General features: G+C 49.6%; 50 non-coding genes across 50 annotated transcripts; all 50 read left to right on the top strand.

Moving 5' to 3' along the window:
* Positions 1–231: 231 nt before the first annotated feature.
* On the top strand, positions 232–350 carry LOC149765796 (5S ribosomal RNA). The gene has a single exon (XR_016405524.1). It is a non-coding gene; the product is annotated as a 5S ribosomal RNA (ribosomal RNA).
* Positions 351–597: 247 nt separating this feature from the next.
* Positions 598–716, top strand: LOC149765795 (5S ribosomal RNA). Its single transcript, XR_016401190.1, has one exon. It is a non-coding gene; the product is annotated as a 5S ribosomal RNA (ribosomal RNA).
* Positions 717–962: 246 nt separating this feature from the next.
* Positions 963–1,081, top strand: LOC149765794 (5S ribosomal RNA). Its single transcript, XR_016411411.1, has one exon. It is a non-coding gene; the product is annotated as a 5S ribosomal RNA (ribosomal RNA).
* A 243-nt stretch (positions 1,082–1,324) lies between these two features.
* Positions 1,325–1,443, top strand: LOC149765793 (5S ribosomal RNA). The gene has a single exon (XR_016401037.1). It is a non-coding gene; the product is annotated as a 5S ribosomal RNA (ribosomal RNA).
* A 247-nt stretch (positions 1,444–1,690) lies between these two features.
* Positions 1,691–1,809, top strand: LOC149765792 (5S ribosomal RNA). The gene has a single exon (XR_016401007.1). It is a non-coding gene; the product is annotated as a 5S ribosomal RNA (ribosomal RNA).
* Positions 1,810–2,056: 247 nt separating this feature from the next.
* Positions 2,057–2,174, top strand: LOC149765791 (5S ribosomal RNA). Its single transcript, XR_016408458.1, has one exon. It is a non-coding gene; the product is annotated as a 5S ribosomal RNA (ribosomal RNA).
* Positions 2,175–2,420: 246 nt separating this feature from the next.
* On the top strand, positions 2,421–2,539 carry LOC149765790 (5S ribosomal RNA). Its single transcript, XR_016401006.1, has one exon. It is a non-coding gene; the product is annotated as a 5S ribosomal RNA (ribosomal RNA).
* Positions 2,540–2,786: 247 nt separating this feature from the next.
* LOC149765789 (5S ribosomal RNA) lies at positions 2,787–2,904 on the top strand. The gene has a single exon (XR_016408456.1). It is a non-coding gene; the product is annotated as a 5S ribosomal RNA (ribosomal RNA).
* Positions 2,905–3,150: 246 nt separating this feature from the next.
* LOC149765788 (5S ribosomal RNA) lies at positions 3,151–3,269 on the top strand. The gene has a single exon (XR_016411410.1). It is a non-coding gene; the product is annotated as a 5S ribosomal RNA (ribosomal RNA).
* Positions 3,270–3,516: 247 nt separating this feature from the next.
* Positions 3,517–3,634, top strand: LOC149765787 (5S ribosomal RNA). Its single transcript, XR_016408455.1, has one exon. It is a non-coding gene; the product is annotated as a 5S ribosomal RNA (ribosomal RNA).
* A 246-nt stretch (positions 3,635–3,880) lies between these two features.
* Positions 3,881–3,999, top strand: LOC149765786 (5S ribosomal RNA). Its single transcript, XR_016411409.1, has one exon. It is a non-coding gene; the product is annotated as a 5S ribosomal RNA (ribosomal RNA).
* A 247-nt stretch (positions 4,000–4,246) lies between these two features.
* On the top strand, positions 4,247–4,365 carry LOC149765785 (5S ribosomal RNA). The gene has a single exon (XR_016400705.1). It is a non-coding gene; the product is annotated as a 5S ribosomal RNA (ribosomal RNA).
* A 247-nt stretch (positions 4,366–4,612) lies between these two features.
* Positions 4,613–4,731, top strand: LOC149765784 (5S ribosomal RNA). Its single transcript, XR_016411408.1, has one exon. It is a non-coding gene; the product is annotated as a 5S ribosomal RNA (ribosomal RNA).
* A 247-nt stretch (positions 4,732–4,978) lies between these two features.
* On the top strand, positions 4,979–5,096 carry LOC149765783 (5S ribosomal RNA). The gene has a single exon (XR_016408454.1). It is a non-coding gene; the product is annotated as a 5S ribosomal RNA (ribosomal RNA).
* A 247-nt stretch (positions 5,097–5,343) lies between these two features.
* Positions 5,344–5,462, top strand: LOC149765782 (5S ribosomal RNA). The gene has a single exon (XR_016402843.1). It is a non-coding gene; the product is annotated as a 5S ribosomal RNA (ribosomal RNA).
* Positions 5,463–5,709: 247 nt separating this feature from the next.
* Positions 5,710–5,828, top strand: LOC149765781 (5S ribosomal RNA). Its single transcript, XR_016400704.1, has one exon. It is a non-coding gene; the product is annotated as a 5S ribosomal RNA (ribosomal RNA).
* Positions 5,829–6,075: 247 nt separating this feature from the next.
* Positions 6,076–6,194, top strand: LOC149765780 (5S ribosomal RNA). The gene has a single exon (XR_016404514.1). It is a non-coding gene; the product is annotated as a 5S ribosomal RNA (ribosomal RNA).
* Positions 6,195–6,441: 247 nt separating this feature from the next.
* LOC149765779 (5S ribosomal RNA) lies at positions 6,442–6,560 on the top strand. Its single transcript, XR_016401036.1, has one exon. It is a non-coding gene; the product is annotated as a 5S ribosomal RNA (ribosomal RNA).
* A 246-nt stretch (positions 6,561–6,806) lies between these two features.
* LOC149765778 (5S ribosomal RNA) lies at positions 6,807–6,925 on the top strand. The gene has a single exon (XR_016411407.1). It is a non-coding gene; the product is annotated as a 5S ribosomal RNA (ribosomal RNA).
* A 247-nt stretch (positions 6,926–7,172) lies between these two features.
* LOC149765777 (5S ribosomal RNA) lies at positions 7,173–7,290 on the top strand. The gene has a single exon (XR_016408453.1). It is a non-coding gene; the product is annotated as a 5S ribosomal RNA (ribosomal RNA).
* A 247-nt stretch (positions 7,291–7,537) lies between these two features.
* Positions 7,538–7,656, top strand: LOC149765776 (5S ribosomal RNA). The gene has a single exon (XR_016401035.1). It is a non-coding gene; the product is annotated as a 5S ribosomal RNA (ribosomal RNA).
* A 246-nt stretch (positions 7,657–7,902) lies between these two features.
* Positions 7,903–8,021, top strand: LOC149765775 (5S ribosomal RNA). The gene has a single exon (XR_016402080.1). It is a non-coding gene; the product is annotated as a 5S ribosomal RNA (ribosomal RNA).
* Positions 8,022–8,268: 247 nt separating this feature from the next.
* Positions 8,269–8,387, top strand: LOC149765774 (5S ribosomal RNA). The gene has a single exon (XR_016412522.1). It is a non-coding gene; the product is annotated as a 5S ribosomal RNA (ribosomal RNA).
* Positions 8,388–8,634: 247 nt separating this feature from the next.
* LOC149765773 (5S ribosomal RNA) lies at positions 8,635–8,753 on the top strand. The gene has a single exon (XR_016400703.1). It is a non-coding gene; the product is annotated as a 5S ribosomal RNA (ribosomal RNA).
* A 247-nt stretch (positions 8,754–9,000) lies between these two features.
* Positions 9,001–9,119, top strand: LOC149765772 (5S ribosomal RNA). The gene has a single exon (XR_016401781.1). It is a non-coding gene; the product is annotated as a 5S ribosomal RNA (ribosomal RNA).
* A 247-nt stretch (positions 9,120–9,366) lies between these two features.
* Positions 9,367–9,485, top strand: LOC149765771 (5S ribosomal RNA). Its single transcript, XR_016401034.1, has one exon. It is a non-coding gene; the product is annotated as a 5S ribosomal RNA (ribosomal RNA).
* Positions 9,486–9,731: 246 nt separating this feature from the next.
* Positions 9,732–9,850, top strand: LOC149765770 (5S ribosomal RNA). The gene has a single exon (XR_016402079.1). It is a non-coding gene; the product is annotated as a 5S ribosomal RNA (ribosomal RNA).
* Positions 9,851–10,097: 247 nt separating this feature from the next.
* On the top strand, positions 10,098–10,216 carry LOC149765769 (5S ribosomal RNA). Its single transcript, XR_016412521.1, has one exon. It is a non-coding gene; the product is annotated as a 5S ribosomal RNA (ribosomal RNA).
* A 247-nt stretch (positions 10,217–10,463) lies between these two features.
* On the top strand, positions 10,464–10,582 carry LOC149765768 (5S ribosomal RNA). The gene has a single exon (XR_016400702.1). It is a non-coding gene; the product is annotated as a 5S ribosomal RNA (ribosomal RNA).
* Positions 10,583–10,829: 247 nt separating this feature from the next.
* On the top strand, positions 10,830–10,948 carry LOC149765767 (5S ribosomal RNA). The gene has a single exon (XR_016401780.1). It is a non-coding gene; the product is annotated as a 5S ribosomal RNA (ribosomal RNA).
* Positions 10,949–11,195: 247 nt separating this feature from the next.
* On the top strand, positions 11,196–11,314 carry LOC149765766 (5S ribosomal RNA). Its single transcript, XR_016401033.1, has one exon. It is a non-coding gene; the product is annotated as a 5S ribosomal RNA (ribosomal RNA).
* A 246-nt stretch (positions 11,315–11,560) lies between these two features.
* Positions 11,561–11,679, top strand: LOC149765765 (5S ribosomal RNA). Its single transcript, XR_016404122.1, has one exon. It is a non-coding gene; the product is annotated as a 5S ribosomal RNA (ribosomal RNA).
* Positions 11,680–11,926: 247 nt separating this feature from the next.
* Positions 11,927–12,044, top strand: LOC149765764 (5S ribosomal RNA). The gene has a single exon (XR_016408452.1). It is a non-coding gene; the product is annotated as a 5S ribosomal RNA (ribosomal RNA).
* A 247-nt stretch (positions 12,045–12,291) lies between these two features.
* Positions 12,292–12,410, top strand: LOC149765763 (5S ribosomal RNA). Its single transcript, XR_016401032.1, has one exon. It is a non-coding gene; the product is annotated as a 5S ribosomal RNA (ribosomal RNA).
* A 246-nt stretch (positions 12,411–12,656) lies between these two features.
* LOC149765762 (5S ribosomal RNA) lies at positions 12,657–12,775 on the top strand. Its single transcript, XR_016402078.1, has one exon. It is a non-coding gene; the product is annotated as a 5S ribosomal RNA (ribosomal RNA).
* A 247-nt stretch (positions 12,776–13,022) lies between these two features.
* Positions 13,023–13,141, top strand: LOC149765761 (5S ribosomal RNA). The gene has a single exon (XR_016412520.1). It is a non-coding gene; the product is annotated as a 5S ribosomal RNA (ribosomal RNA).
* Positions 13,142–13,388: 247 nt separating this feature from the next.
* LOC149765760 (5S ribosomal RNA) lies at positions 13,389–13,507 on the top strand. Its single transcript, XR_016400701.1, has one exon. It is a non-coding gene; the product is annotated as a 5S ribosomal RNA (ribosomal RNA).
* A 247-nt stretch (positions 13,508–13,754) lies between these two features.
* On the top strand, positions 13,755–13,873 carry LOC149765759 (5S ribosomal RNA). Its single transcript, XR_016401779.1, has one exon. It is a non-coding gene; the product is annotated as a 5S ribosomal RNA (ribosomal RNA).
* Positions 13,874–14,120: 247 nt separating this feature from the next.
* LOC149765758 (5S ribosomal RNA) lies at positions 14,121–14,239 on the top strand. Its single transcript, XR_016401030.1, has one exon. It is a non-coding gene; the product is annotated as a 5S ribosomal RNA (ribosomal RNA).
* Positions 14,240–14,485: 246 nt separating this feature from the next.
* On the top strand, positions 14,486–14,604 carry LOC149765757 (5S ribosomal RNA). The gene has a single exon (XR_016404120.1). It is a non-coding gene; the product is annotated as a 5S ribosomal RNA (ribosomal RNA).
* A 247-nt stretch (positions 14,605–14,851) lies between these two features.
* LOC149765756 (5S ribosomal RNA) lies at positions 14,852–14,969 on the top strand. Its single transcript, XR_016408451.1, has one exon. It is a non-coding gene; the product is annotated as a 5S ribosomal RNA (ribosomal RNA).
* A 247-nt stretch (positions 14,970–15,216) lies between these two features.
* LOC149765755 (5S ribosomal RNA) lies at positions 15,217–15,335 on the top strand. The gene has a single exon (XR_016401029.1). It is a non-coding gene; the product is annotated as a 5S ribosomal RNA (ribosomal RNA).
* Positions 15,336–15,581: 246 nt separating this feature from the next.
* On the top strand, positions 15,582–15,700 carry LOC149765754 (5S ribosomal RNA). The gene has a single exon (XR_016412781.1). It is a non-coding gene; the product is annotated as a 5S ribosomal RNA (ribosomal RNA).
* A 247-nt stretch (positions 15,701–15,947) lies between these two features.
* LOC149765753 (5S ribosomal RNA) lies at positions 15,948–16,065 on the top strand. Its single transcript, XR_016408450.1, has one exon. It is a non-coding gene; the product is annotated as a 5S ribosomal RNA (ribosomal RNA).
* Positions 16,066–16,312: 247 nt separating this feature from the next.
* Positions 16,313–16,431, top strand: LOC149765752 (5S ribosomal RNA). Its single transcript, XR_016402841.1, has one exon. It is a non-coding gene; the product is annotated as a 5S ribosomal RNA (ribosomal RNA).
* Positions 16,432–16,678: 247 nt separating this feature from the next.
* Positions 16,679–16,797, top strand: LOC149765751 (5S ribosomal RNA). The gene has a single exon (XR_016400700.1). It is a non-coding gene; the product is annotated as a 5S ribosomal RNA (ribosomal RNA).
* Positions 16,798–17,044: 247 nt separating this feature from the next.
* Positions 17,045–17,163, top strand: LOC149765750 (5S ribosomal RNA). The gene has a single exon (XR_016401778.1). It is a non-coding gene; the product is annotated as a 5S ribosomal RNA (ribosomal RNA).
* Positions 17,164–17,405: 242 nt separating this feature from the next.
* LOC149765749 (5S ribosomal RNA) lies at positions 17,406–17,524 on the top strand. Its single transcript, XR_016411406.1, has one exon. It is a non-coding gene; the product is annotated as a 5S ribosomal RNA (ribosomal RNA).
* A 246-nt stretch (positions 17,525–17,770) lies between these two features.
* Positions 17,771–17,889, top strand: LOC149765748 (5S ribosomal RNA). The gene has a single exon (XR_016405090.1). It is a non-coding gene; the product is annotated as a 5S ribosomal RNA (ribosomal RNA).
* Positions 17,890–18,136: 247 nt separating this feature from the next.
* LOC149765747 (5S ribosomal RNA) lies at positions 18,137–18,255 on the top strand. Its single transcript, XR_016400699.1, has one exon. It is a non-coding gene; the product is annotated as a 5S ribosomal RNA (ribosomal RNA).
* The last annotated feature ends 138 nt before the right edge of the window (positions 18,256–18,393 follow it).

Genomic DNA, 18,393 nt, shown 5'->3' with positions numbered 1-18,393 from the left:
CTTTTTTATTTTTTGATAATATTTATTTTTAATTTTTCGGCTTTTGGTTTTTCCTCTTCGGATAATTTTTTTCCCCCGAAAATAAACTGAGTCCGGAGACTGGCGGTGCCATGCCGCATAGCGGGACCAGCGCGTTGAATCCTACGCCAGAACGGCCCCGGCGGCGCGAATGTCTCGGGCCGTCGAGGTCTGTTGCTTTGTCATAAAAGGGAGTTTCGAAGGGCATGTCATGGGTGCGATCATACCAGCACTAATGCACCGGATCCCATCAGAACTCCGCAGTTAAGCGGGCTTGGGTGAGAGTAGTACTAGGATGGGTGACCCCCTGGGAAGTCCTCGTGTTGCACCCCTTATATTTTTTGCCCGTTTTTTTTATTTTTGATAATATTTATTTTTAATTTTTCGGCTTTTGGCTTTTCCTCTTCGGATAATTTTTTTCCCCCGAAAATAAACTGAGTCCGGAGACTGGCGGTGCTATGCCGCATAGCGGGACCAGCGCGTTGAATCCTACGCCAGAACGGCCCCGGCGGCGCGAATGTCTCGGGCCGTCGAGGTCTGCTGCTTTGTCATAAAAGGGAGTTTCGATGGGCATGTCATGGGTGCGATCATACCAGCACTAAGGCACCGGATCCCATCAGAACTCCGTAGTTAAGCGTGCTTGGGCGAGAGAAGTACTAGGATGGGTGACCCCCTGGGAAGTCCTCGTGTTGCACCCCTTTTATTTTTTGCCCGCTTTTTTATTTTTTGATAATATTTATTTTTAATTTTTCGGCTTTTGGCTTTTCCTCTTCGGATAATTTTTTTCCCCCGAAAATAAACTGAGTCCGGAGACTGGCGGTGCTATGCCGCATAGCGGGACCAGCGCGTTGAATCCTACGCTAGAACGGCCCCGGCGGCGCGAATGTCTCGGGCCGTCGAGGTCTGCTGCTTTGTCATAAAGGGAGTTTCGATGGGCATGTCATGGGTGCGATCATACCAGCACTAATGCACCGGATCCCATCAGAACTCCGCAGTTAAGCGTGCTTGGGCGAGAGTAGTACTAGGATGGGTGACCCCCTGGGAAGTCCTCGTGTTGCACCCCTTTTATTTTTTGCCCGCTTTTTTATTTTTAATATTTATTTTTAATTTTTCGGCTTTTGGCTTTTCCTCTTCGGATAATTTTTTTCCCCCGAAAATAAACTGAGTCCGGAGACTGGCGGTGCCATGCCGCATAGCGGGACCAGCGCGTTGAATCCTACGCCAGAACGGCCCCGGCGGCGCGAATGTCTCGGGCCGTCGAGGTCTGCTGCTTTGTCATAAAAGGGAGTTTCGATGGGCGAGTCATGGGTGCGATCATACCAGCACTAATGCACCGGATCCCATCAGAACTCCGCAGTTAAGCGTGTTTGGGCGAGAGTAGTACTAGGATGGGTGACCCCCTGGGAAGTCCTCGTGTTGCACCCCTTTTATTTTTTGCCCGCTTTTTTATTTTTTGATAATATTTATTTTTAATTTTTCGGCTTTTGGCTTTTTCTCTTCGGATAATTTTTTTCCTCCGAAAATAAACTGAGTCCGGAGACTGGCGGTGCCATGCCGCATAGCGGGACCAGCGCGTTGAATCCTACGCCAGAACGGCCCCGGCGGCGAGAATGTTTCGGGCCATCGAGGTCTGCTGCTTTGTCATAAAAGGGAGTTTCAAAGGGCATGTCATGGGTGCGATCATACCAGCACTAGTGCACCGGATCCCATCAGAACTCCGCAGTTAAGCGTGCTTGGGCGAGAGTAGTACTAGGATGGGTGACCCCCTGGGAAGTCCTCGTGTTGCACCCCTTTTATTTTTTGCCCGCTTTTTTATTTTTTGATAATATTTATTTTTAATTTTTTGGCTTTTGGCTTTTCCTCTTCGGATAATTTTTTTCCTCCGAAAATAAACTGAGTCCGGAGACTGGCGGTGCCATGCCGCATAGCGGGACCAGCGCGTTGAATCCTACGCCAGAACGGCCCCGGCGGCGAGAATGTCTCGGGCCGTCGAGGTCTGCTACTTTGTCATAAAAGGGAGTGTCGATGGGCATGTCATGGGTGCGATCATACCAGCACTAATGCACCGGATCCCATCAGAACTCCGCAGTTAAGCGTGCTTGGGCAAGATTAGTACTAGGATGGGTGACCCCCGGGAAGTCCTCTTGTTGCACCCCTTTTATTTTTTGCCCGCTTTTTTATTTTTTGATAATATTTATTTTTAATTTTTCGGCTTTTGGCTTTTTCTCTTCGGATAATTTTTTTTCCCGAAAATAAACTGAGACCGGAGACTCGCGGTGCCATGCCGCATAGCGGGACCAGCGTGTTGAATCCTACGCCAGAACGGCCTCGGCGGCGCGAATGTTTCGGGCCCTCGAGGTCTGCTGCTTTGTCATAAAAGGGAGTTTCGAAGGGCATGTCATGGGTGCGATCATACCAGCACTAGTGCACCGGATCCCATCAGAACTCCGCAGTTAAGCGTGCTTGGGCGAGAGTAGTACTAGGATGGGTGACCCCCTGGGAAGTCCTCGTGTTGCACCCCTTTTATTTTTTGCCCGCTTTTTTATTTTTTGATAATATTTATTTTTAATTTTTTGGCTTTTGGCTTTTCCTCTTCGGATAATTTTTTTCCTCCGAAAATAAACTGAGTCCGGAGACTGGCGGTGCCATGCCGCATAGCGGGACCAGCGCGTTGAATCCTACGCCAGAACGGCCCCGGCGGCGAGAATGTCTCGGGCCGTCGTGGTCTGCTGCTTTGTCATAAAAGGGAGTGTCGATGGGCATGTCATGGGTGCGATCATACCAGCACTAATGCACCGGATCCCATCAGAACTCCGCAGTTAAGCGTGCTTGGGCAAGATTAGTACTAGGATGGGTGACCCCCGGGAAGTCCTCTTGTTGCACCCCTTTTATTTTTTGCCCGCTTTTTTATTTTTTGATAATATTTATTTTTAATTTTTCGGCTTTTGGCTTTTTCTCTTCGGATAATTTTTTTTCCCGAAAATAAACTGAGACCGGAGACTCGCGGTGCCATGCCGCATAGCGGGACCAGCGTGTTGAATCCTACGCCAGAACGGCCTCGGCGGCGCGAATGTTTCGGGCCCTCGAGGTCTGCTGCTTTGTCATAAAAGGGAGTTTCGAAGGGCATGTCATGGGTGCGATCATACCAGCACTAATGCACCGGATCCCATCAGAACTCCGCAGTTAAGCGTGCTTGGGCGAGAGTAGTACTAGGATGGGTGACCCCCTGGGAAGTCCTCGTGTTGCACCCCTTTTATTTTTTGCCCGCTTTTTTATTTTTTGATAATATTTATTTTTAATTTTTTGGCTTTTGGCTTTTCCTCTTCGGATAATTTTTTTCCTCCGAAAATAAACTGAGTCCGGAGACTGGCGGTGCCATGCCGCATAGCGGGACCAGCGCGTTGAATCCTACGCCAGAACGGCCCCGGCGGCGAGAATGTCTCGGGCCGTCGTGGTCTGCTGCTTTGTCATAAAAGGGAGTGTCGATGGGCATGTCATGGGTGCGATCATACCAGCACTAATGCACCGGATCCCATCAGAACTCCGCAGTTAAGCGTGCTTGGGCAAGATTAGTACTAGGATGGGTGACCCCCGGGAAGTCCTCTTGTTGCACCCCTTTTATTTTTTGCCCGCTTTTTTATTTTTTGATAATATTTATTTTTAATTTTTCGGCTTTTGGCTTTTTCTCTTCGGATAATTTTTTTTCCCAAAAATAAACTGAGACCGGAGACTCGCGGTGCCATGCCGCATAGCGGGACCAGCGTGTTGAATCCTACGCCAGAACGGCCTCGGCGGCGCGAATGTTTCGGGCCCTCGAGGTCTGCTGCTTTGTCATAAAAGGGAGTTTCGAAGGGCATGTCATGGGTGCGATCATACCAGCACTAATGCACCGGATCCCATCAGAACTCCGCAGTTAAGCGTGCTTGGGCGAGAGTAGTACTAGGATGGGTGACCCCCTGGGAAGTCCTCGTGTTGCACCCCTTTTAATTTTTGCCCGCTTTTTTATTTTTTGATAATATTTATTTTTAATTTTTTGGCTTTTGGCTTTTCCTCTTCGGATAATTTTTTTCCTCCGAAAATAAACTGAGTCCGGAGACTGGCGGTGCCATGCCGCATAGCGGGACCAGCGCGTTGAATCCTACGCCAGAACGGCCCCGGCGGCGCGAATGTCTCGGGCCGTCGAGGTCTGTTGCTTTGTCATAAAAGGGAGTGTCGATGGGCATGTCATGGGTGCGATCATACCAGCACTAAGGCACCGGATCCCATCAGAACTCCGTAGTTAAGCGTGCTTGGGCGAGAGTAGTACTAGGATGGGTGACCCCCTGGGAAGTCCTCGTGTTGCACCCCTTTTATTTTTTGCCCGCTTTTTTATTTTTTGATAATATTTATTTTTAATTTTTCGGCTTTTGGCTTTTCCTCTTCGGATAATTTTTTTCCCCCGAAAATAAACTGAGTCCGGAGACTGGCGGTGCTATGCCGCATAGCGGGACCAGCGCGTTGAATCCTACGCCAGAACGGCCCCGGCGGCGCGAATGTCTCGGGCCGTCGAGGTCTGCTGCTTTGTCATGAAAGGGAGTGTCGATGGGCATGTCATGGGTGCGATCATACCAGCACTAATGCACCGGATCCCATCAGAACTCCGCAGTTAAGCGTGCTTGGGCGAGAGTAGTACTAGGATGGGTGACCCCCTGGGAAGTCCTCGTGTTGCACCCCTTTTATTTTTTGCCCGCTTTTTTATTTTTTGATAATATTTATTTTTAATTTTTTGGCTTTTGGCTTTTCCTCTTCGGATAATTTTTTTCCTCCGAAAATAAACTGAGTCCGGAGACTAGCGGTGCCATGCCGCATAGCGGGACCAGCGCGTTGAATCCTACGCCAGAACGGCCCCGGTGGCGCGAATGTCTCGGGCCGTCGAGGTCTGCTGCTTTGTCATAAAAGGGAGTTTCGATGGGCATGTCATGGGTGCGATCATACCAGCACTAATGCACCGGATCCCATCAGAACTCCGCAGTTAAGCGTGCTTGGGCAAGATTAGTACTAGGATGGGTGACCCCCGGGAAGTCCTCTTGTTGCACCCCTTTTATTTTTTGCCCGCTTTTTTATTTTTTGATAATATTTATTTTTAATTTTTCGGCTTTTGGTTTTTCCTCTTCGGATAATTTTTTTCCCCCGAAAATAAACTGAGTCCGGAGACTGGCGGTGCCATGCCGCATAACGGGACCAGCGCGTTGAATCCTACGCCAGAACGGCCCCGGCGGCGCGAATGTCTCGGGCCGTCGAGGTCTGTTGCTTTGTCATAAAAGGGAGTTTCGAAGGGCATGTCATGGGTGCGATCATACCAGCACTAATGCACCGGATCCCATCAGAACTCCGCAGTTAAGCGGGCTTGGGCGAGAGTAGTACTAGGATGGGTGACCCCCTGGGAAGTCCTCGTGTTGCACCCCTTATATTTTTTGCCCCTTTTTTTATTTTTTGATAATATTTATTTTTAATTTTTCGGCTTTTGGCTTTTCCTCTTCGGATAATTTTTTTCCCCCGAAAATAAACTGAGTCCGGAGACTGGCGGTGCTATGCCGCATAGCGGGACCAGCGCGTTGAATCCTACGCCAGAACGGCCCCGGCGGCGCGAATGTCTCGGGCCGTCGAGGTCTGCTGCTTTGTCATGAAAGGGAGTTTCGATGGGCATGTCATGGGTGCGATCATACCAGCACTAAGGCACCGGATCCCATCAGAACTCCGTAGTTAAGCGTGCTTGGGCGAGAGTAGTACTAGGATGGGTGACCCCCTGGGAAGTCCTCGTGTTGCACCCCTTTTATTTTTTGCCCGCTTTTTTATTTTTTGATAATATTTATTTTTAATTTTTCGGCTTTTGGCTTTTCCTCTTCGGATAATTTTTTTCCCCCGAAAATAAACTGAGTCCGGAGACTGGCGGTGCTATGCCGCATAGCGGGACCAGCGCGTTGAATCCTACGCCAGAACGGCCCCGGCGGCGCGAATGTCTCGGGCCGTCGAGGTCTGCTGCTTTGTCATAAAAGGGAGTTTCGATGGGCATGTCATGGGTGCGATCATACCAGCACTAATGCACTGGATCCCATCAGAACTCTGCAGTTAAGCGTGCTTGGGCGAGAGTAGTACTAGGATGGGTGACCCCCTGGGAAGTCCTCGTGTTGCACCCCTTTTATTTTTTGCCCGCTTTTTTATTTTTTGACAATATTTATTTTTAATTTTTCGGCTTTTGGCTTTTCCTCTTCGGATAATTTTTTTTCCCCGAAAATAAACTGAGTCCGGAGACTGGCGGTGCCATGCCGCATAGCGGGACCAGCGCGTTGAATCCTACGCCAGAACGGCCCCGGCGGCGCGAATGTCTCGGGCCGTCGAGGTCTGCTGCTTTGTCATAAAAGGGAGTTTCGATGGGCGAGTCATGGGTGCGATCATACCAGCACTAATGCACCGGATCCCATCAGAACTCCGCAGTTAAGCGTGTTTGGGCGAGAGTAGTACTAGGATGGGTGACCCCCTGGGAAGTCCTCGTGTTGCACCCCTTTTATTTTTTGCCCGCTTTTTTATTTTTTGATAATATTTATTTTTAATTTTTCGGCTTTTGGCTTTTTCTCTTCGGATAATTTTTTTTCCCGAAAATAAACTGAGTCCGGAGACTCGCGGTGCCATGCCGCATAGCGGGACCAGCGTGTTGAATCCTACGCCAGAACGGCCTCGGCGGCGCGAATGTTTCGGGCCATCGAGGTCTGCCGCTTTGTCATAAAAGGGAGTTTCGAAGGGCATGTCATGGGTGCGATCATACCAGCACTAATGCACCGGATCCCATCAGAACTCCGCAGTTAAGCGTGCTTGGGCGAGAGTAGTACTAGGATGGGTGACCCCCTGGGAAGTCCTCGTGTTGCACCCCTTTTATTTTTTGCCCGCTTTTTTATTTTTTGATAATATTTATTTTTAATTTTTTGGCTTTTGGCTTTTCCTCTTCGGATAATTTTTTTCCTCCGAAAATAAACTGAGTCCGGAGACTGGCGGTGCCATGCCGCATAGCGGGACCAGCGCGTTGAATCCTACGCCAGAACGGCCCCGGCGGCGCGAATGTCTCGGGCCGTCGAGGTCTGCTGCTTTGTCATAAAAGGGAGTTTCGATGGGCATGTCATGGGTGCGATCATACCAGCACTAATGCACCGGATCCCATCAGAACTCCGCAGTTAAGCGTGCTTGGGCAAGATTAGTACTAGGATGGGTGACCCCCGGGAAGTCCTCTTGTTGCACCCCTTTTATTTTTTGCCCGCTTTTTTATTTTTTGATAATATTTATTTTTAATTTTTCGGCTTTTGGTTTTTCCTCTTCGGATAATTTTTTTTCCCCGAAAATAAACTGAGTCCGGAGACTGGCGGTGCCATGCCGCATAGCGGGACCAGCGCGTTGAATCCTACGCCAGAACGGCCCCGGCGGCGCGAATGTCTCGGGCCGTCGAGGTCTGCTGCTTTGTCATAAAAGGGAGTTTCGATGGGCGAGTCATGGGTGCGATCATACCAGCACTAATGCACCGGATCCCATCAGAACTCCGCAGTTAAGCGTGTTTGGGCGAGAGTAGTACTAGGATGGGTGACCCCCTGGGAAGTCCTCGTGTTGCACCCCTTTTATTTTTTGCCCGCTTTTTTATTTTTTGATAATATTTATTTTTAATTTTTCGGCTTTTGGCTTTTTCTTTTCGGATAATTTTTTTTCCCGAAAATAAACTGAGTCCGGAGACTCGCGGTGCCATGCCGCATAGCGGGACCAGCGTGTTGAATCCTACGCCAGAACGGCCTCGGCGGCGCGAATGTTTCGGGCCATCGAGGTCTGTAGCTTTGTCATAAAAGGGAGTTTCGAAGGGCATGTCATAGGTGCGATCATACCAGCACTAATGCACCGGATCCCATCAGAACTCCGCAGTTAAGCGTGCTTGGGCGAGAGTAGTACTAGGATGGGTGACCCCCTGGGAAGTCCTCGTGTTGCACCCCTTTTATTTTTTGCCCGCTTTTTTATTTTTTGATAATATTTATTTTTAATTTTTTGGCTTTTGGCTTTTCCTCTTCGGATAATTTTTTTCCTCCGAAAATAAACTGAGTCCGGAGACTGGCGGTGCCATGCCGCATAGCGGGACCAGCGTGCTGAATCCTACGCCAGAACGGCCCCGGCGGCGCGAATGTCTCGGGCCGTCGAGGTCTACTGCTTTGTCATAAAAGGGAGTTTCGATGGGCATGTCATGGGTGCGATCATACCAGCACTAATGCACCGGATCCCATCAGAACTCCGTAGTTAAGCGTGCTTGGGCGAGAGTAGTACTAGGATGGGTGACCCCCTGGGAAGTCCTCGTGTTGCACCCCTTATATTTTTTGCCCCTTTTTTTATTTTTTGATAATATTTATTTTTAATTTTTCGGCTTTTGGCTTTTCCTCTTCGGATAATTTTTTTCCCCCGAAAATAAACTGAGTCCGGAGACTGGCGGTGCTATGCCGCATAGCGGGACCAGCGCGTTGAATCCTACGCCAGAACGGCCCCGGCGGCGCGAATGTCTCGGGCCGTCGAGGTCTGCTGCTTTGTCATGAAAGGGAGTTTCGATGGGCATGTCATGGGTGCGATCATACCAGCACTAAGGCACCGGATCCCATCAGAACTCCGTAGTTAAGCGTGCTTGGGCGAGAGTAGTACTAGGATGGGTGACCCCCTGGGAAGTCCTCGTGTTGCACCCCTTTTATTTTTTGCCCGCTTTTTTATTTTTTGATAATATTTATTTTTAATTTTTCGGCTTTTGGCTTTTCCTCTTCGGATAATTTTTTTCCCCCGAAAATAAACTGAGTCCGGAGACTGGCGGTGCTATGCCGCATAGCGGGACCAGCGCGTTGAATCCTACGCCAGAACGGCCCCGGCGGCGCGAATGTCTCGGGCCGTCGAGATCTGCTGCTTTGTCATAAAAGGGAGTTTCGATGGGCATGTCATGGGTGCGATCATACCAGCACTAATGCACTGGATCCCATCAGAACTCCGCAGTTAAGCGTGCTTGGGCGAGAGTAGTACTAGGATGGGTGACCCCCTGGGAAGTCCTCGTGTTGCACCCCTTTTATTTTTTGCCCGCTTTTTTATTTTTTGACAATATTTATTTTTAATTTTTCGGCTTTTGGCTTTTCCTCTTCGGATAATTTTTTTTCCCCGAAAATAAACTGAGTCCGGAGACTGGCGGTGCCATGCCGCATAGCGGGACCAGCGCGTTGAATCCTACGCCAGAACGGCCCCGGCGGCGCGAATGTCTCGGGCCGTCGAGGTCTACTGCTTTGTCATAAAAGGGAGTCTCGATGGGCGAGTCATGGGTGCGATCATACCAGCACTAATGCACCGGATCCCATCAGAACTCCGCAGTTAAGCGTGTTTGGGCGAGAGTAGTACTAGGATGGGTGACCCCCTGGGAAGTCCTCGTGTTGCACCCCTTTTATTTTTTGCCCGCTTTTTTATTTTTTGATAATATTTATTTTTAATTTTTCGGCTTTTGGCTTTTTCTTTTCGGATAATTTTTTTTCCCGAAAATAAACTGAGTCCGGAGACTCGCGGTGCCATGCCGCATAGCGGGACCAGCGTGTTGAATCCTACGCCAGAACGGCCTCGGCGGCGCGAATGTTTCGGGCCATCGAGGTCTGTAGCTTTGTCATAAAAGGGAGTTTCGAAGGGCATGTCATAGGTGCGATCATACCAGCACTAATGCACCGGATCCCATCAGAACTCCGCAGTTAAGCGTGCTTGGGCGAGAGTAGTACTAGGATGGGTGACCCCCTGGGAAGTCCTCGTGTTGCACCCCTTTTATTTTTTGCCCGCTTTTTTATTTTTTGATAATATTTATTTTTAATTTTTTGGCTTTTGGCTTTTCCTCTTCGGATAATTTTTTTCCTCCGAAAATAAACTGAGTCCGGAGACTGGCGGTGCCATGCCGCATAGCGGGACCAGCGTGCTGAATCCTACGCCAGAACGGCCCCGGCGGCGCGAATGTCTCGGGCCGTCGAGGTCTACTGCTTTGTCATAAAAGGGAGTTTCGATGGGCATGTCATGGGTGCGATCATACCAGCACTAATGCACCGGATCCCATCAGAACTCCGTAGTTAAGCGTGCTTGGGCGAGAGTAGTACTAGGATGGGTGACCCCCTGGGAAGTCCTCGTGTTGCACCCCTTATATTTTTTGCCCCTTTTTTTATTTTTTGATAATATTTATTTTTAATTTTTCGGCTTTTGGCTTTTCCTCTTCGGATAATTTTTTTCCCCCGAAAATAAACTGAGTCCGGAGACTGGCGGTGCTATGCCGCATAGCGGGACCAGCGCGTTGAATCCTACGCCAGAACGGCCCCGGCGGCGCGAATGTCTCGGGCCGTCGAGGTCTGCTGCTTTGTCATGAAAGGGAGTTTCGATGGGCATGTCATGGGTGCGATCATACCAGCACTAAGGCACCGGATCCCATCAGAACTCCGTAGTTAAGCGTGCTTGGGCGAGAGTAGTACTAGGATGGGTGACCCCCTGGGAAGTCCTCGTGTTGCACCCCTTTTATTTTTTGCCCGCTTTTTTATTTTTTGATAATATTTATTTTTAATTTTTCGGCTTTTGGCTTTTCCTCTTCGGATAATTTTTTTCCCCCGAAAATAAACTGAGTCCGGAGACTGGCGGTGCTATGCCGCATAGCGGGACCAGCGCGTTGAATCCTACGCCAGAACGGCCCCGGCGGCGCGAATGTCTCGGGCCGTCGAGGTCTGCTGCTTTGTCATAAAAGGGAGTTTCGATGGGCATGTCATGGGTGCGATCATACCAGCACTAATGCACTGGATCCCATCAGAACTCCGCAGTTAAGCGTGCTTGGGCGAGAGTAGTACTAGGATGGGTGACCCCCTGGGAAGTCCTCGTGTTGCACCCCTTTTATTTTTTGCCCGCTTTTTTATTTTTTGACAATATTTATTTTTAATTTTTCGGCTTTTGGCTTTTCCTCTTCGGATAATTTTTTTTCCCCGAAAATAAACTGAGTCCGGAGACTGGCGGTGCCATGCCGCATAGCGGGACCAGCGCGTTGAATCCTACGCCAGAACGGCCCCGGCGGCGCGAATGTCTCGGGCCGTCGAGGTCTACTGCTTTGTCATAAAAGGGAGTCTCGATGGGCGAGTCATGGGTGCGATCATACCAGCACTAATGCACCGGATCCCATCAGAACTCCGCAGTTAAGCGTGTTTGGGCGAGAGTAGTACTAGGATGGGTGACCCCCTGGGAAGTCCTCGTGTTGCACCCCTTTTATTTTTTGCCCGCTTTTTTATTTTTTGATAATATTTATTTTTAATTTTTCGGCTTTTGGCTTTTTCTCTTCGGATAATTTTTTTTCCCGAAAATAAACTGAGTCCGGAGACTCGCGGTGCCATGCCGCATAGCGGGACCAGCGTGTTGAATCCTACGCCAGAACGGCCTCGGCGGCGCGAATGTTTCGGGCCATCGAGGTCTGCCGCTTTGTCATAAAAGGGAGTTTCGAAGGGCATGTCATGGGTGCGATCATACCAGCACTAATGCACCGGATCCCATCAGAACTCCGCAGTTAAGCGTGCTTGGGCGAGAGTACTACTAGGATGGGTGACCCCCTGGGAAGTCCTCGTGTTGCACCCCTTTTATTTTTTGCCCGCTTTTTTATTTTTTGATAATATTTATTTTTAATTTTTTGGCTTTTGGCTTTTCCTCTTCGGATAATTTTTTTCCTCCGAAAATAAACTGAGTCCGGAGACTGGCGGTGCCATGCCGCATAGCGGGACCAGCGCGTTGAATCCTACGCCAGAACGGCCCCGGCGGCGCGAATGTCTCGGGCCGTCGAGGTCTGCTGCTTTGTCATAAAAGGGAGTTTCGATGGGCATGTCATGGGTGCGATCATACCAGCACTAATGCACCGGATCCCATCAGAACTCCGCAGTTAAGCGTGCTTGGGCAAGATTAGTACTAGGATGGGTGACCCCCGGGAAGTCCTCTTGTTGCACCCCTTTTATTTTTTGCCCGCTTTTTTATTTTTTGATAATATTTATTTTTAATTTTTCGGCTTTTGGTTTTTCCTCTTCGGATAATTTTTTTTCCCCGAAAATAAACTGAGTCCGGAGACTGGCGGTGCCATGCCGCATAGCGGGACCAGCGCGTTGAATCCTACGCCAGAACGGCCCCGGCGGCGCGAATGTCTCGGGCCGTCGAGGTCTGCTGCTTTGTCATAAAAGGGAGTTTCGATGGGCGAGTCATGGGTGCGATCATACCAGCACTAATGCACCGGATCCCATCAGAACTCCGCAGTTAAGCGTGTTTGGGCGAGAGTAGTACTAGGATGGGTGACCCCCTGGGAAGTCCTCGTGTTGCACCCCTTTTATTTTTTGCCCGCTTTTTTATTTTTTGATAATATTTATTTTTAATTTTTCGGCTTTTGGCTTTTTCTTTTCGGATAATTTTTTTTCCCGAAAATAAACTGAGTCCGGAGACTCGCGGTGCCATGCCGCATAGCGGGACCAGCGTGTTGAATCCTACGCCAGAACGGCCTCGGCGGCGCGAATGTTTCGGGCCATCGAGGTCTGTAGCTTTGTCATAAAAGGGAGTTTCGAAGGGCATGTCATAGGTGCGATCATACCAGCACTAATGCACCGGATCCCATCAGAACTCCGCAGTTAAGCGTGCTTGGGCGAGAGTAGTACTAGGATGGGTGACCCCCTGGGAAGTCCTCGTGTTGCACCCCTTTTATTTTTTGCCCGCTTTTTTATTTTTTGATAATATTTATTTTTAATTTTTTGGCTTTTGGCTTTTCCTCTTCGGATAATTTTTTTCCTCCGAAAATAAACTGAGTCCGGAGACTGGCGGTGCCATGCCGCATAGCGGGACCAGCGTGCTGAATCCTACGCCAGAACGGCCCCGGCGGCGCGAATGTCTCGGGCCGTCGAGGTCTACTGCTTTGTCATAAAAGGGAGTTTCGATGGGCATGTCATGGGTGCGATCATACCAGCACTAATGCACCGGATCCCATCAGAACTCCGTAGTTAAGCGTGCTTGGGCGAGAGTAGTACTAGGATGGGTGACCCCCTGGGAAGTCCTCGTGTTGCACCCCTTATATTTTTTGCCCCTTTTTTTATTTTTTGATAATATTTATTTTTAATTTTTCGGCTTTTGGCTTTTCCTCTTCGGATAATTTTTTTCCCCCGAAAATAAACTGAGTCCGGAGACTGGCGGTGCTATGCCGCATAGCGGGACCAGCGCGTTGAATCCTACGCCAGAACGGCCCCGGCGGCGCGAATGTCTCGGGCCGTCGAGGTCTGCTGCTTTGTCATGAAAGGGAGTTTCGATGGGCATGTCATGGGTGCGATCATACCAGCACTAAGGCACCGGATCCCATCAGAACTCCGTAGTTAAGCGTGCTTGGGCGAGAGTAGTACTAGGATGGGTGACCCCCTGGGAAGTCCTCGTGTTGCACCCCTTTTATTTTTTGCCCGCTTTTTTATTTTTTGATAATATTTATTTTTAATTTTTCGGCTTTTGGCTTTTCCTCTTCGGATAATTTTTTTCCCCCGAAAATAAACTGAGTCCGGAGACTGGCGGTGCTATGCCGCATAGCGGGACCAGCGCGTTGAATCCTACGCCAGAACGGCCCCGGCGGCGCGAATGTCTCGGGCCGTCGAGGTCTGCTGCTTTGTCATAAAAGGGAGTTTCGATGGGCATGTCATGGGTGCGATCATACCAGCACTAATGCACTGGATCCCATCAGAACTCCGCAGTTAAGCGTGCTTGGGCGAGAGTAGTACTAGGATGGGTGACCCCCTGGGAAGTCCTCGTGTTGCACCCCTTTTATTTTTTGCCCGCTTTTTTATTTTTTGACAATATTTATTTTTAATTTTTCGGCTTTTGGCTTTTCCTCTTCGGATAATTTTTTTTCCCCGAAAATAAACTGAGTCCGGAGACTGGCGGTGCCATGCCGCATAGCGGGACCAGCGCGTTGAATCCTACGCCAGAACGGCCCCGGCGGCGCGAATGTCTCGGGCCGTCGAGGTCTACTGCTTTGTCATAAAAGGGAGTCTCGATGGGCGAGTCATGGGTGCGATCATACCAGCACTAATGCACCGGATCCCATCAGAACTCCGCAGTTAAGCGTGTTTGGGCGAGAGTAGTACTAGGATGGGTGACCCCCTGGGAAGTCCTCGTGTTGCACCCCTTTTATTTTTTGCCCGCTTTTTTATTTTTTGATAATATTTATTTTTAATTTTTCGGCTTTTGGCTTTTTCTCTTCGGATAATTTTTTTTCCCGAAAATAAACTGAGTCCGGAGACTCGCGGTGCCATGCCGCATAGCGGGACCAGCGTGTTGAATCCTACGCCAGAACGGCCTCGGCGGCGCGAATGTTTCGGGCCATCGAGGTCTGCCGCTTTGTCATAAAAGGGAGTTTCGAAGGGCATGTCATGGGTGCGATCATACCAGCACTAATGCACCGGATCCCATCAGAACTCCGCAGTTAAGCGTGCTTGGGCGAGAGTACTACTAGGATGGGTGACCCCCTGGGAAGTCCTCGTGTTGCACCCCTTTTATTTTTTGCCCGCTTTTTTATTTTTTGATAATATTTATTTTTAATTTTTTGGCTTTTGGCTTTTCCTCTTCGGATAATTTTTTTCCTCCGAAAATAAACTGAGTCCGGAGACTGGCGGTGCCATGCCGCATAGCGGGACCAGCGCGTTGAATCCTACGCCAGAACGGCCCCGGCGGCGCGAATGTCTCGGGCCGTCGAGGTCTGCTGCTTTGTCATAAAAGGGAGTTTCGATGGGCATGTCATGGGTGCGATCATACCAGCACTAATGCACCGGATCCCATCAGAACTCCGCAGTTAAGCGTGCTTGGGCAAGATTAGTACTAGGATGGGTGACCCCCGGGAAGTCCTCTTGTTGCACCCCTTTTATTTTTTGCCCGCTTTTTTATTTTTTGATAATATTTATTTTTAATTTTTCGGCTTTTGGTTTTTCCTCTTCGGATAATTTTTTTTCCCCGAAAATAAACTGAGTCCGGAGACTGGCGGTGCCATGCCGCATAGCGGGACCAGCGCGTTGAATCCTACGCCAGAACGGCCCCGGCGGCGCGAATGTCTCGGGCCGTCGAGGTCTGCTGCTTTGTCATAAAAGGGAGTTTCGATGGGCGAGTCATGGGTGCGATCATACCAGCACTAATGCACCGGATCCCATCAGAACTCCGCAGTTAAGCGTGTTTGGGCGAGAGTAGTACTAGGATGGGTGACCCCCTGGGAAGTCCTCGTGTTGCACCCCTTTTATTTTTTGCCCGCTTTTTTATTTTTTGATAATATTTATTTTTAATTTTTCGGCTTTTGGCTTTTTCTCTTCGGATAATTTTTTTTTCCGAAAATAAACTGAGTCCGGAGACTCGCGGTGCCATGCCGCATAGCGGGACCAGCGTGTTGAATCCTACGCCAGAACGGCCTCGGCGGCGCGAATGTTTCGGGCCATCGAGGTCTGCTGCTTTGTCATAAAAGGGAGTTTCGAAGGGCATGTCATGGGTGCGATCATACCAGCACTAATGCACCGGATCCCATCAGAACTCCGCAGTTAAGCGTGCTTGGGCGAGAGTAGTACTACGATGGGTGACCCCCTGGGAAGTCCTCGTGTTGCACCCCTTTTATTTTTTGCCCGCTTTTTTATTTTTTGATAATATTTATTTTTAATTTTTTGGCTTTTGGCTTTTCCTCTTCGGATAATTTTTTTCCTCCGAAAATAAACTGAGTCCGGAGACTGGCGGTGCCATGCCGCATAGCGGGACCAGCGCGCTGAATCCTACGCCAGAACGGCCCCGGCGGCGCGAATGTCTCGGGCCGTCGAGGTCTGCTGCTTTGTCATAAAAGGGAGTTTCGATGGGCATGTCATGGGTGCGATCATACCAGCACTAATGCACCGGATCCCATCAGAACTCCGCAGTTAAGCGTGCTTGGGCAAGATTAGTACTAGGATGGGTGACCCCCGGGAAGTCCTCTTGTTGCACCCCTTTTATTTTTTGCCCGCTTTTTTATTTTTGGATAATATTTATTTTTAATTTTTCGGCTTTTGGTTTTTCCTCTTCGGATAATTTTTTTCCCCCGAAAATAAACTGAGTCCGGAGACTGGCGGTGCCATGCCGCATAGCGGGACCAGCGCGTTGAATCCTACGCCAGAACGGCCCCGGCGACGCGAATGTCTCGGGCCGTCGAGGTCTGTTGCTTTGTTATAAAAGGGAGTTTCGAAGGGCATGTCATGGGTGCGATCATACCAGCACTAATGCACCGGATCCCATCAGAACTCCGCAGTTAAGCGGGCTTGGGCGAGAGTAGTACTAGGATGGGTGACCCCCTGGGAAGTCCTCGTGTTGCACCCCTTATATTTTTTGCCCCTTTTTTTATTTTTTGATAATATTTATTTTTAATTTTTCGGCTTTTGGCTTTTCCTCTTCGGATAATTTTTTTCCCCCGAAAATAAACTGAGTCCGGAGACTGGCGGTGCTATGCCGCATAGCGGGACCAGCGCGTTGAATCCTACGCCAGAACGGCCCCGGCGGCGCGAATGTCTCGGGCCGTCGAGGTCTGCTGCTTTGTCATAAAAGGGAGTTTCGATGGGCATGTCATGGGTGCGATCATACCAGCACTAAGGCACCGGATCCCATCAGAACTCCGTAGTTAAGCGTGCTTGGGCGAGAGTAGTACTAGGATGGGTGACCCCCTGGGAAGTCCTCGTGTTGCACCCCTTTTATTTTTTGCCCGCTTTTTTATTTTTTGATAATATTTATTTTTAATTTTTCGGCTTTTGGCTTTTCCTCTTCGGATAATTTTTTTCCCCCGAAAATAAACTGAGTCCGGAGACTGGCGGTGCTATGCCGCATAGCGGGACCAGCGCGTTGAATCCTACGCCAGAACGGCCCCAGCGGCGCGAATGTCTCGGGCCGTCGAGGTCTGCTGCTTTGTCATAAAAGGGAGTTTCGATGGGCATGTCATGGGTGCGATCATACCAGCACTAATGCACTGGATCCCATCAGAACTCCGCAGTTAAGCGTGCTTGGGCGAGAGTAGTACTAGGATGGGTGACCCCCTGGGAAGTCCTCGTGTTGCACCCCTTTTATTTTTTGCCCGCTTTTTTATTTTTAATATTTATTTTTAATTTTTCGGCTTTTGGCTTTTCCTCTTCGGATAATTTTTTTCCCCGAAAATAAACTGAGTCCGGAGACTGGCGGTGCCATGCCGCATAGCGGGACCAGCGCGTTGAATCCTACGCCAGAACGGCCCCGGCGGCGCGAATGTCTCGGGCCGTCGAGGTCTGCTGCTTTGTCGTAAAAGGAAGTTTCGATGGGCATGTCATGGGTGCGATCATACCAGCACTAATGCACCGGATCCCATCAGAACTCCGCAGTTAAGCGTGCTTGGGCGAGAGTAGTACTAGGATGGGTGACCCCCTGGGAAGTCCTCGTGTTGCACCCCTTTTATTTTTTGCCCACTTTTTTATTTTTTGATAATATTTATTTTTAATTTTTCGGCTTTTGGCTTTTTCTCTTCGGATAATTTTTTCCCCCGAAAATAAACTGAGTCCGGGGACTCGCGGTGCCATGCCGCATAGCGGGACCAGCGTGTCGAATCCTACGCCAGAACGTCCCCGGCGGCGCGAATGTCTCGGGCCATCGAGGTCTGCTGCTTTGTCATAAAAGGGAGTTTCGAAGGGCATGTCATGGGTGCGATCATACTAGCACTAATGCACCGGATCCCATCAGAACTCCGCAGTTAAGCGTGCTTGGGCGAGAGCAGTACTAGGATGGGTGGCCCCCTGGGAAGTCCTCGTGTTGCACCCCTTTTATTTTTTGCCCGCTTTTTTATTTTTTGATAATATTTATTTTTAATTTTTCGGCTTTTGGCTTTTTCTCTTCGGATAATTTTTTTCCCCTGAAAATAAACTGAGTCCGGAGACTGGCGGTGCCATGCCGTATAGCGGGACCAGCGCGTTGAATCCTATGCCAGAACGGCCCCGGCGACGCGAATGTCTCGGGCCGTCGAGGTCTGCTGCTTTGTCATAAAAGGGAGTTTCGATGGGCATGTCATGGGTGCGATCATACCAGCACTAAGGCACCGGATCCCATCAGAACTCCGTAGTTAAGCGTGCTTGGGCGAGAGTAGTACTAGGATGGGTGACCCCCTGGGAAGTCCTCGTGTTGCACCCCTTTTATTTTTTGCCCGCTTTTTTATTTTTTGATAATATTTATTTTTAATTTTTCGGCTTTTGGCTTTTCCTCTTCGGATAATTTTTTTCCCCCGAAAATAAACTGAGTCCGGAGACTGGCGGTGCTATGCCGCATAGC

This window comes from Phoenix dactylifera, chromosome 4 (genome assembly GCF_051530095.1).
Source record: "Phoenix dactylifera cultivar Ajwa chromosome 4, Ajwa_hap1_PhDact_Kaust_v1.1, whole genome shotgun sequence".
NCBI classification, from domain to species: Eukaryota; Viridiplantae; Streptophyta; class Magnoliopsida; order Arecales; family Arecaceae; genus Phoenix; species Phoenix dactylifera.
This window is presented reverse-complemented; position numbering and strand designations above follow the sequence as displayed.